This window comes from Sceloporus occidentalis, unplaced genomic scaffold (genome assembly GCF_023333645.1).
Source record: "Sceloporus occidentalis isolate IW3139 unplaced genomic scaffold, rSceOcc1.0.p SCAF_3, whole genome shotgun sequence".
Taxonomy (NCBI): Eukaryota; Metazoa; Chordata; class Lepidosauria; order Squamata; family Phrynosomatidae; genus Sceloporus; species Sceloporus occidentalis.
The window spans coordinates 16,422,143-16,435,119 of NW_028316983.1; positions in this window are offsets into that span (position 1 = coordinate 16,422,143).

The window sequence follows — 12,977 nt, forward strand, 5'->3', positions numbered from 1 at the left end:
AGTTGTCTGGAAAGGACCATGACTTTGTACACCATATAGATCTAACTGCCAAACATTAGCACAATGCTAGTCTAATATGCCCTTTGATACTCTTCCTTCTCCACTGTTGGTGGCCCATCGTGCATCTCTCACTGGTAGTGGTGTGTGAGCAGCAGCATTGCAAATAATGCTGGGCAGTTGTGTTTAGTCATAATTAAACATTTCCCATGAACCACCGAGGTTTTGTAATGACAGGATAATTTGTAGGAAATTTAGGTGATGGCTAGATTCAATTCTCCAGCAGCACTGTAGCAAAATTAAATGTAATGGGAGCTTTGATAAGGCATTAAGGAGCCCCAGCTGCTATGCAAGGATACCAAGTGTTATAGCATTTGTGCAAAGACTCAGGAAGAAGTGAAGGGGTACTCAGACCTATTTTGGATGCAAAATTGATATATTTTTTTTTAAGTGGACAACTTTGGTGAGTCTTGGATTCAATTCCTCCCCTCTCTCAAACATTCTCAGGAGGGACACAATGGCCTGCCAAGGCCACTGAAGTTTGCCAGTGGCAACACAGTGGTATCAAAATAAAATACATTCTAGTTTGAACCAACACAGGTCACTCGATTCTCATGTGAATATATCTTATTTAAAAAATAGAATTGTACTTCTGAGCAACCATCAGGAGTGTGGTCCACTTTCAAACCAAGACGCATGCTTCCTGAACAGCTTGTTTTAACTCAGAAATATTCTTATTTTGCACCTGCACTCAGGAAGGTGGAATGTTGAAGACTGCAAAAATGGGAGGGGGTTCATGTGACCCATGAGCTGCATATGGCCCTTCTTTCCCTAAGCAGATGCTGCCTATCTCCCCCTTGAGAGAAAAATACAAGCCCCATCTCAAACATGACAAAAGCCTAAGTCAATAGTGCATTGTGCCTGACCCTCTTGTCACAGGCAGCCCAGCTGCCCTATAACTTTGACCCAAGTAGCTACAATGCCTGGCAACTCTTCCTTACCAGAATATATGCTCTGGCAACACTGAAATTTCAGCCTGGAGGAGACAGAAGAAGAGATAGGGAAAGTATTGCTTTACGCAATTGGTGCCTTTTATCCTTAATTACATGTTGCTGTTTTTAAATTTGTATAATCTGTTAAAGGATCTTTCCTTTAACAGATTAAATCTTGTAATAACTAGACAAATCAATATGTGAAACTTCAAAGCTAATTTTGGACTGTTATCCAACCTCCCAATCTACCCAGTGTCCTCCTTGTAGCATAAATTATATTTGCATAAAACATACTTTTTAAAAAAAACATACTTCTGTTTATCTGCAATTTTCCACTGTATTATCCACTAGTTCTCAAGACTGTGTGAATAATGTTTTTGCCTTACATTGAACCATTCTATATTCTTAATAAAACTTGTTCTTCAGATAAAGCCATTTCGCCCCATCCATTCCAAGTCACTATTTCTTATGTTGGTCCACATGTTACTTGGACATCTTGTGCATATCTGTGATATATAATGATTCTTCTTCTTCAGAGTTTCCGCCTTATTCTGTCTTAACACATTGGCTACAGATGTCATTTTTGTGGTTAAAAAATTCCATCAGCTCTTTATTGCAATAACTCTGCCTTAAAAACCTTGACCATTGACATTCTTCACACATTTCCTTCAGCATGTTTCATGTCTAGGCTGTCATAAGTCCCCCACCCAGATGACTGTTGATTGTTTAGCAAGTATTGGGTTTTATCTGAATGCATGCTCCACAAGTGGTCCCCTGGGTCCTACTTCAGCAAGGTCTCATAAGTTCATCAGCCAGATGTGGGTCTGTAGCCTGTATTCTACAGTTTAAGCAGCAGATTTAAAACAAGCAGGCAGGTTCCCTGGCCTGCCATTTGACTGCATGAACATCACTAGACATTTTGCCACTGGTTTCCTTTGGTGTAGAATTTCACCCTCATGGGGGATGTTTCCATGAAATATTTTCCATCCAATTGCATCCAGAAACACACTTGAGAAACTTGCCTAGGTTTGGCACAATATGCTACAGGGCCTTGGGGATACAGGATTTGGCAATTTGTAGCATAAGAAGTGTAGCTGTTGTATGAAATCTAAATATCTTCCCTCAGAATAGTGCATTCATCTGTAGGACATATAGCCCCCCCCCCCCCCAATCTATGTCTATGGTTTGGAAATCACACTGTTGCCTTTGGAGTGAGAACTACAAAAGTGTCTTGTGAACACTCCAGCATGATAGTAGGGATGCCACCAATCTGTAAGAAAAAGGTTTTTTTTAATAGAACCAGAACAAACTGCATTTGACACATAATCAGAGGTCTTCAGAGCAGAGAGAGACTGATGCTTTTAATGTTGTTATTGTAAATCATCTGCCCTTCTTATTTTTGTCTTCTTAATACACAACTGTAGCCTTGCTATGCCATTTCAACCTTAACTTTTATCAGTACTTGTTTCAAGTCTTTGTTATTTTCTGCAAGTAATATGGTGTCATCTTTGTTATGGTGTCATCTGCATGTCTTAAATTATGTTGTCCCTTCCCATATGTTTGCATACTTGATCCATATTTAATCCTTCTTCCCATATGATACATTCTGCATATAAATTAAGCATATAAACTGATAAAATGCAGCCTTATCTGACACCCTTGCCAATGAAAAACCATTCTGTTTCTCCACATAGTATTCTAACAGTGGCCTCTTGTCTACAGTAGAGATTAAACATCAGGGCAATCAGATTTTGTGGCGCTCCCATTTCTTTTAGAGCAAACCATAATTTCTCATGTGCTATACATATGGAGGCTTAATGAAGCTATAATCTATAAAGCATTCAGATTTAGAACATGCAACATAGGAATTTTCAGCACACTTCCAGAATGACCCCTATCAGGATGCTTATTCCCTAAGATATCATACAACAGCATGCCTGAGAATTTCATGTGACATTTAACACATCACCAGGGTCAGTTCCATATCTGAGAAGGCTCTGAGGAATTCTGTATTCTATGCTGTTGTAATAGTAAATTTTAGTAAATAGTAAATAGTTAATTTGAAGAGCAAGCTCTCACCATAAAAATTCCCATTACCAGCCCTTTTCCCAAAGAGAGTCCAAAAATTTAGCCAACTGTGTCAACGCCAATCAACAAACCAGTTCAAGCATTATTTTACCTAGGAATAGATCCTTTATAAGTAAGGCATCTTCCTGCTCATCTAAGACCAAACCTCCCCAAATATGATGGATTGCAACAGGAGCAGCCCATTGTAAGAAGACATCATTGCTGTAATTTTGTCCCACATTCCAATTTCTGCAATGCACTCCAAAATTTTACCAAGAAGGGGTAGTACCATTCTAATCCAGCAAATCTTTGTTCCATGGCATTAAGAGTATCTCCATATCTTCATGTGAGATTGTTTTGAAGTGGTTGTCTGAATAAGTCCACTATGGATTAGTCTCTTTTAGTTTTCTGTCAAATGAAATGCTTTTCTTAAGACAACCAAGAGTGTTCTTGGCTCCTTGGAACACAATAATTTGTGTTTAGTCTGAACCGAAGTCAGCTGTAAACAGCTGAAAAATTCCATTTGCCTTTACATTAGCAATTGACAAATTGGAGCATGTCCAAAGGAGGGCCGCCAAAATGGTGAAGGGCCTGGAAACTATGCCTTATGAGGAAAGACTTAGAGAGCAGGGTATGTTTAGCCTGGAAAAGAGATGGTTAAGAGGTGGTGACACTTAACCAAAGACATTTACATGTCTTCAGTACAGACTCTGTGCACAACACACAGGAATACTGTGTCCAGTTCTGGGCACCACAATTCAAAATGGATGTTGAGAAAATGGAGCGTGTCCAAAGGAGGGTGACTAAAATGGTGAAGGGTCTGGAAACCCTGCCTTATGAGGAGAGACTTAGGGAGCTGGGGATGTTTAGTCTGGAGAAAAGAAGGTTAAGAGGTGGTATGATAGCCCTGTTTAAGTACTTGAAGGGGTGTCACATTGATGATGGAACGTGCTTGTTTTCTGTTGCTCCAGAGAACAGAACCCGGAACAATGGGTGCTCTAGGAAAAGATATTCCACCTTAATATTAGGAGGAACCTCCTGACAGTGTTCGACAGTGGAACATGCTTCCTTGGAGTGTGGTGGAGACTTTCTAGGGAGGTCTTTAAACGGAGACTGGATGGCCATCTGTCAGGGATGTTTTGGTTGAGAGTTCTTGCATGGCAGGAGGTTGGACTGGATGGCCCTTGTGGGCTCTTCCAGCTGTATGATTCTATGAAAAGCACTTCCTTTTTTTTAATTATGTAAACTGTAATCCATAACGAGCTCAACCAGACAACATAGTGCAATCTAACTATGCACTGGTTTTCTTTGCTTTTTATGTTGGATGGTTTATGAATAGTGGTTAAATCTCCTGCCAGTTTCATTAGACTACCCCCAAGCTGCATTATGGAGAGACAATATTTTCTCTGTGTCTATTATTCTCATCTCTTGTAGGATTTTATCAACCTCCTCTTTAGTTATTCTCTTTTTCTCCCCTAAAAAGCTCCAAACATTGTCATTATTTCTCTTTATAGAGGAGGTGCTCCAGTGTCACAATCTTTTTCTTAATACTTCTAGCTCCACAAGCTCCTGAGATATGGTGATCAAAATTATACGCAGTATTCCACGTGTGGTCACCCTGTGGACTCATATGATATTACAGTGTTTGTAATTTTGGATGGCATTCTCCTTAGTGACTTACACAGACATAAGTCCAACATGCACCTCTGTAAGTAATTTTTTTTTTATCAGTGTGGACATAGGACTTCTCTACCAACTTCACGCAACAGCCAGATTTCCTCCCAATCCACCTTTTACCAGTTCCAGCTGCTTCCCGCAGGCTGGCAAGTAGAAAGCAGAGAGGCAGCAGCAAATCATCCAGCTCTGCTTCTACAGCTGGATGCACAGTAATGATATCATTTTCTGGGACTTCCAGTGAACCCCAGGGACATCACAGAGGATGCCTCACCACTGTGCATCCACATTAGAGGAACATACTTGGATGCCTCTCTGCCACCCACCCACCTACCACTTCTCTGTACGAACTAGTAAATGGCCATATTGGGAAGGCTGCAGTGAGCAGACACGGTGTAGTTTTGTCTGGTTGACCTTTACACTGTATTTCCCTAATCCATGATCTTAGCCAGCATTTTCAGTCCTTCTTACTCATAATAATCCGCAGTGTATTATTTGCATTTCCACAGCTGCTGGACACCAAAACAAGATTTTAAATGAAGACATTAGAAGTGATAAATGTGCAAACTCCCAGATTTTCCTTCTAGCATTGCACATTACTAAGATCTGATTTATGCACAAATGCATGTTACAAGATTGTTCAACAATTGCTGGCTAGCAATTGTATTGTAATTTAGCTCCTTTGAAGAAAATGTGGTGGCGATGATTCAAAAGAACCATGCAGGTGTTCACTTGCACCATGCAAAGGCTAAAGAGGGGACAGGATGTGTGCAAACACGTACATCTCAGGCATCCTCAATTCTCCCGGCTACCTAACAGATCTTCATGTGGTGATAAGGCACAGTTCCTGATCTCAGCTCTAGCAGCACACTTAACCAAAGTACAGACCCTGTGCCCAACACAGACAGATCTATGAGGCAGCCAGGGGCACAGTAATATTTGGGGGTGTGGTGAGCATTTTCACACACTCTATGTTCATATCTTGGAAAAGTTGCCTTTACAATTACCAGAATCTTCCAGCAAGCATGAGCATCGTGATCCAAAAAATACTTTTCTGTCCTCTCCCTGACAGCACTTCCAATTTCAGGCCTAAATATATCTGCAGGCATGGATGGGATGGAAGTTCCTTCTGGAACATCTTAATCACTACATCATGTCTGTGATGGGTGCTGCTGTAACACATGTAAGACATATATGAGCCACAAGATGTGTGACCTAACAAAGAAAATTTACCATCAGCCTTTTGATACCTCAGAGACGTGGTTAACATAGAGCCAATTAATTCACCAGGAAAGTGGCAAAGGTGGCTGCAAGCGCCCAATATCATCTGGTTGGCAGCAATTGGGAGCAGATTATGTGGGGTAGTGCTGTACCAAAAAAAAAAAACCTGCTTCCACGGTTTCTTTTTCAACAATTTGTATTTAATTTGATTTTTGCAAAGTTTGTTTCTAATGTGCCCTCCCTCTCTCTCTCAAAAAAAAAAAAAAAAGCTCACAGAAGAAAAAAGAAAATTATATTCTTTGTATTGGTGTATTGGGGTGCAGGGATTTTGTAGATATCTTACTTACAAGGTGGCTACGTGGGGTGTGTACAAGCCACAAGATGTATGTATGTGTACCAAGTGAGCCACAAGATTTCTTTCTTTGTACTATCAGTTCTCTGGGAGCCAGCATCTTTCCTAGCTTTCCACTCTTCAGTTAACATCCAGGGGTAACTGAGATGACTACTCCTTTTGGACTTCTTTCAGAGCAGGAATCATGGACCAATATCTCATCCAAAAGCTGGAGGAATATAAAATTTGACCAGCATTGCTGTGTGGCAGCTGGATGGCACTGGGGCACATCCCCATGGGCAATCAGAACTGGGGTACCAAGGAACCATCCAGTTGTAGTTGCATGCCAGATGGTGCTTGGGAGCTCATCCCTGGGCATTGATTGCCCTTGGCAGTGCACTCTGATATGGTCAAGATGCAGTTGCTTGGGATGGCAAAATGCAAAGAGGAATGGATACCTCCTTCTGCAACAACTAAAGAAGTTGTTGGAGAAACAAGAGATTACACTAATTATTAGTTTGCCTTGTGGCCATAGCATTTAGGTTCAGATCTTGCATAATGCACAATCAGTGGCTGGATTAGGTTAGAAGGCAGATCCAGATTGATAGTTAATTTTGATACAGTAATGATCTTTCAGGCACAGAAAAATGATCTTTTGGACACAGCAGATCATTTTTATGGGTGACACTAAATCCATCTAAGTTCTGCCTGTATTGGGAAACACCTTGAGAAGAAGAAGATGACCTTTCCTGGGAAGAAAAAAATAAGATGAGTACAAATGTATTATGGACAAAGCACAGCTACTAAAATGCTGCTGCAGTCTGCTGATGGAAATCAAAATTAACTACCACTCAGTGCAGAGAGGGAAAGGGCTTTTAGTTCCGAGGTTTTCATACATTTTATACAACAAATTTGCAGATACCAGGTCTGATCTTGGAAGCTAAGTAGAGTCAGCTTGGGTTAGTACCTAGGCAGGAGACCATCAATGAATACCGGGAGCTGTAGGCTTTCAGAGGAAATAACTGGCAAAACCTTCTCTGGATATTCCTTGCCTAAGAATACCCTATTAAATTCATGAGGTTGCCATAAATCGACAGGTAACTTGTACACACACACGCACACACATTACCAAGAGAATTCCATCCATGGTCACCAAAACAGTGGCACAAATAAGAGAGAAAAGGAGACAATTCTGTCAGTCCTTCGCAACACTGAGGAGAGCCTAAATACAGCTTCTAAAGCAATTCTAAACTACACCCAAAAAAAAGAGAAAGAATAAACAGTGGAAAAAAGAAACTGCAACCTTTTACCCTGTAGGAAATTGGAAGAAAAATTACAATACAGGCCTAATCCTGGTTTTAATCTGATCCAGTAAAACACGTTATATTTCAGAGTCAACTGGCCTTTTTAACCCAATTTTAGCTAATTGAACCTAATACACTTATCAATTTCATATTGGAACCAAATTTGGCAAAGTTTTGAAATACCCAAATATATTTTATAAGAAACAGATACAGGCTACTTTGTAGCATTTGTTCTTTATTCCTCCATGTGGAACCAATCGTTTAGTTTGAAATGCTGGATTTAAATACTGATGTTTATCAGTGCTTTTGCTGGTTCCTTCTTTTGATGCTATGTTTTACAGTCCTTTTCACTCACGTTTTTTGTGGGTGAACCATCCTTTTGTTTTCAGTGACTCAGGACCCATTCTGCTATCCTGGGACAGTTTTAATATTGTTTAGAAAATTGTTTGCAAAAGAAGGATCATTTGCAAGTCTAATCATAGGAGAAGCAATGTAAATAGCTAGTAGTGGGGAGATGTGCGTACTTTGGGGGGAAATTATATTATTGAGCCATTTTGCCAGGACAGTGAGACAATCCAATTCTGGAAAAAGTGGACAGTTCCTAATTTATATTCAGTTTATTTCTACAAAAATGGCCCTTCATTAGGATTGGATTGGGCACTTTCAATGGTCTACTGATGGCAGCCTGAAAGCTGAAGGGGATCTTCCATTCTGGGGAGGAAAACACTGCTCCAAAATAGGAAAGTCGTCTGTTCATCTCACAGAAGCCTTTCCATAATGGCCAAAATCCTACATCTTGTAATGTAAATCTCCATATGAGGAGTTAGGCTTAAATTTTGCTACACAGTGGCAACATTTTGCAACTAAACTGCTAGATACACATGCAATTCCTTGCACAACTCACACCCATAGGCAGTGGCCACACATGTGCAACTCAGACCCCAAACATTTAATTTCTCATCTGTCACCCACCCCCAACACACATACTTCAAGTAGCGATTTTTATTAGGAGAAAGTGCTTTTTAAAAGGAAAAAAGTAAGGCTCGGCTAAATATCAAGATAATATAAACACAGAATTTCAATATTCTTTGTTTAACTTGCTTGATGTATTATAAGCCACTTAATCCTAAAAGATTTTGCAGTACTGTAAACCTTTCCATACATAGGAGATTAGAAGTGTATCACTCTTCCTTTTTTCCTTTCTTTTTCTTTTAGAGCAGCAGCAGCAGAAACAGATCTCATTTCGTGTAGCTAAACTGTTCCTGTTCCTTGACTGCTGCCCTTGCATTATCCACCAAATAGAAATCTGAAAGTTTTAAAGTTAGCAGGCAGGAAGAGTATGTTATTCCTCTGGTAAAGAAAAATGTTTGCATTGGTTTACAAAGTTTATTACTGGCACTTCTTACTGGCTGATCTGGTACTTTGGGGAGCTTTATTCTAACCTAAACTCTGAATGTTTCTGAGATGCTTGGGCAGCCTGGGGGAGGGAGGACTTTCAAGAAATGGATTTCAAATGCTGGGGAGGGGTCAAGCTTCCTCAAATATTGTTTCAAACTGAAATAATATTCTCACTAGGAGTGGGCAATAGGGCTGGCCATGGGTAAAGCTATGCTGGTGTGGGGGGCCAAAAATAAACATTGTGACCTCACCACACTCCCAGATTTCTAGCACTGTAGTAACTCAGAACTTCAGATGACCACTTAGACATCCAGAGAAAAGGGGCAGGCAGCATTAATAAAGGGATTATGAACACAGCAATTGTAAGAGTTCTTGGAGTGGATGATTTTCAATGGCTCACTCTGTGTACTGTTAGAAATTTGGAGAATGAAGGAAAAAATTACTAGGGGGAGAAAATTAATTTCAGTGGCCCCTCCACATTCGTAGGGGTTAGGGGTGAATGACCCCCATGAATGTGGAAAAAACAAAAATTAAAAAACACTATTCTTTTTATCTAAAATAACACCTCTCTAGGAATGTCAAGGTCCTCCAGTGCAACTCTGTAGTCAACATCGGCGAGAAATTGATCATAGAATCATGCTGGAGGATGTATAAATGCCTAGAGTAGTGTTTCCTCTAGGAACTTTTAGGTTCTCCATCACAATTCTATGTTCATCTCTGGAAGAGTTCCTCTGGAGGACCTAGAGATTCCTAGAGAAATATATTCATCAAAAGATGCAAATCATCAAATCCACAAATGCAAAAGCCACAAATGTGGAGAGCCAACTGTATTTGGGCAGGCAATGGGCTCATTTTGCACCCCTCCATAGTTACACCCCAGGGCTAGTCCCAGACATTTTCCTAGGGAGAAGACATGCCCCAGCTCCACCCCAGGGTAGTGTGACACTGTGCATTGCACAGTGTGTGGCATCACAGCACTCCTCCAGCACTGCGTCCACATGACGGAACACCAAAGGAGCACCATAAAGCCATGTCATCGTGGCTATCATGCCCTTTCCAGGGCACAAAAAGGAACTGCTTTTTGCAGCTCCTTTTTGTGCCCTGGAAAGGCCAGATCAGGGCCACAGCATGTGGTCCTGATCTGGCTTTCAAAGATGCATCTCGGCAGCCCTTTCAGGGCTGTCTGTACAGTCTCTAAGATATGCAGATGATACCATTCTACTAACATAAAGCATCAAAGACTTGAAACTACCGGTAAAGAAATTCAGAAAAGAACATGCCAAGGCAGGCTTACTGTTGAACAATAAAATAAATAAAAAGCACAGAGAAGTTACAGAAATTCAATCTAGACAACAAGAAAATTTAAATAGTTAAGGATTATCCATACTTTGGCTCAAAATTGATCAGAATGGGGATTGTAGTCAAGAAATGAGGAGAAGACTAAGATTGGGTAGAGCAGCTATGAAAAAACTAAAAGAGATACTGAAGTGCAAAGATATAAAACTGAACATCTAAGTTAGGATCATCCAAACCATTGTAATTTCCAATCATCGTGTATGGATGCGAGAACTGGACAGTAAAGAAAACCAAAAAAACAAAAAAAAAGAGGAAAAGAAAATCAGTTCATGTGAAATGTGGTGCTGGAGAAGAGTGCCAAGGGTTCTGTGGACAGCCAAAAAGACAAACAAACAGATCTTAGAACAGATCAAACCTGAACTCTCCCTCAAAGCCAAGATAACTAAATTCAAGTTGTTGTACTTTGGACACATCATGAGAAGGCAGGACTCACTAGAAAATACAATAATGCTAGGAAAGGTAGAGGCAATAGAATGAGAGATAGACTGCACACCAGATGCATAGACTCAGTCAAGGCCCTGAGACTGCAGAATCTGACCAGACTGATTGAGGACAGAAGAGCTTGGAAGTGTTTCATTCATGGGGTCACTATAAGTCAAACTCAACTGAAAAGTTCATACTAAAAGCTGAAGCAGACTGACCCCTCCATTGGCAAGGGAGCCAGCAGAACCAGGAAGGTTGTGTGGCATCCACATTTCTGACCACCAACAAAAGAAGCAGCTGGAGACATCACAAGGAATGTACAAGAGGCTACTACCAAGCTCCTCATAGCACTTGCTTCCAGAGGTGATATTTCAGCCCACTCTATTCACCTCCATTCTACTCTCTTTTGCCACAGTTCCAGAGGGATATTGACAAGCTGGAGCATGTTCATAGGAGGGTGACCAAAATGGTGAAAGGTGTTGAAAGCATGCCCTATGAAGAGTAAGTTAAGGAGCTGGGTATGTTCAGCCTGGGGAAGAGGTGATAGCTTGTTTTCTGCTGCTCCGGAGACTAGGACATGGAGCAATGAATTCAAGCCACAGGAAAAGAGATTCCATCTCAGCGTTGGGAAGAATTTCCTGATAGTAAGAGCTGTTAGACAGTGGAATACACTGCCTCAGTGTGTGGCTTCCCCTTCAAAAACTTCTTCATCAAGCACCCACGTAAAACAACCCTGTTAGCATCACCTGTTCACCAAGCTCTATTGCCAACCTCCAGAGGCTGGGGCTGTAGCTATATAGAGAGCTACTGGCTGCTATTCCTTCTCCAGCCAAGTCTCTAACTCACTTCCTCCAATCAAAAGCCCCACCTTCCTATGATCAGGTGCCCAGGACCTGGGTCTACATCCAATAGAACAATAGAGTGCAAATGAGCACACAATCACACCTCCACTCACCTCGCACAAAAAGTCAGCCTTGGCCCAACAGATCCAAGGTCACCAAACTACAATAGAACAATAGACTGCATACACAAGCAAGCCTCCACTAGGCTCAAACAAACCAAACATCCTTACCCCAACTGACTCTCGCCCTTAATCAAACCAATCCTCTCAAAAGACTCTCTGGGACTGGGGAGTTAGTTGTTGATAGCTCATCCCCCAATCAGGTTAGTGGATCAGTAGAAACCCCACCCCCTCAAGCCATGTGCTCAGGGAGAGCACAGGACCAAAAGCAGATTAAGGTGTGAAACAGACCAGCATAAAAAGCCAGCTTCCGGACATCTTGGGGGCATGCACACTCCCAAGACTCCCAGAAACCAGCTTCAAGCCACCTGGCTTCCCAAATATGGGCCAGCTTCTGGGCACTGTGGTGTGGCGCAACAGTTATACGCCACAAGAGCATCTTAAAGATGGCTGGAGGAGCCCAGAGGGCCAAAATGAGATCCTAGGAAAGGATCTAGGACCTGAGATCTTAGGAAAGCTGGCTGTGGACTTGAGGTCTGAATTTCCCTTTACCTGTTGCCCAAGGTGACATTTTTACCTTTAGATTAATCATGTGGGTAGAATGCAAACTGTAAGTACACACAGAACAAAAAACACTTACTGAAGCCTTCTCCAACCATGGATTTCTAAACTGCTGTAATGCATTTGTGGCCAAGAGCTTTGGTATGTCTTATTAAGTATTTCTGGTTTGGGGGGGGGGGGGGCAACCTCTTTTGGCCTGCTTATGACTGTCCTACTAATGAAATAAGTATAGTATGCTATTCATGTTGGATAGTCAGTTTTGGTTTAGTTCTCCTGCATCTAATAAATAGTTGGGCAAGAACAAAGAGGCAATCAATCTGTCTCCTCTGAACGGTTTGAAAGGAGTGTGATTTATTCATGCCCAAAACAAAATGAATGTTGGATATTTGTACAGCACTAGAACACTGCTCAAATGTAAGGTATCCTTCAAAAGTTTGGCTTATACATTGTTCTTAGACATAAGCATTGGTAACCAAAGGGAAACAGAGAGAATCAAGTTCCAAATGGATATGTGAGTACCTCTTCCCCTCAGAGTATCAGCTTACTAACAAGGTATCCTTTCTACATTACTAAAAATTGGTAGCCTGCCAGTTTACCCTTTCAGATGCAAACCATAGTATTTCATATTGTCACCTTCATAGTAGGAATGTAAAGAATAACATAGGAACGTAAAGAACATTTTCTCATTGGCA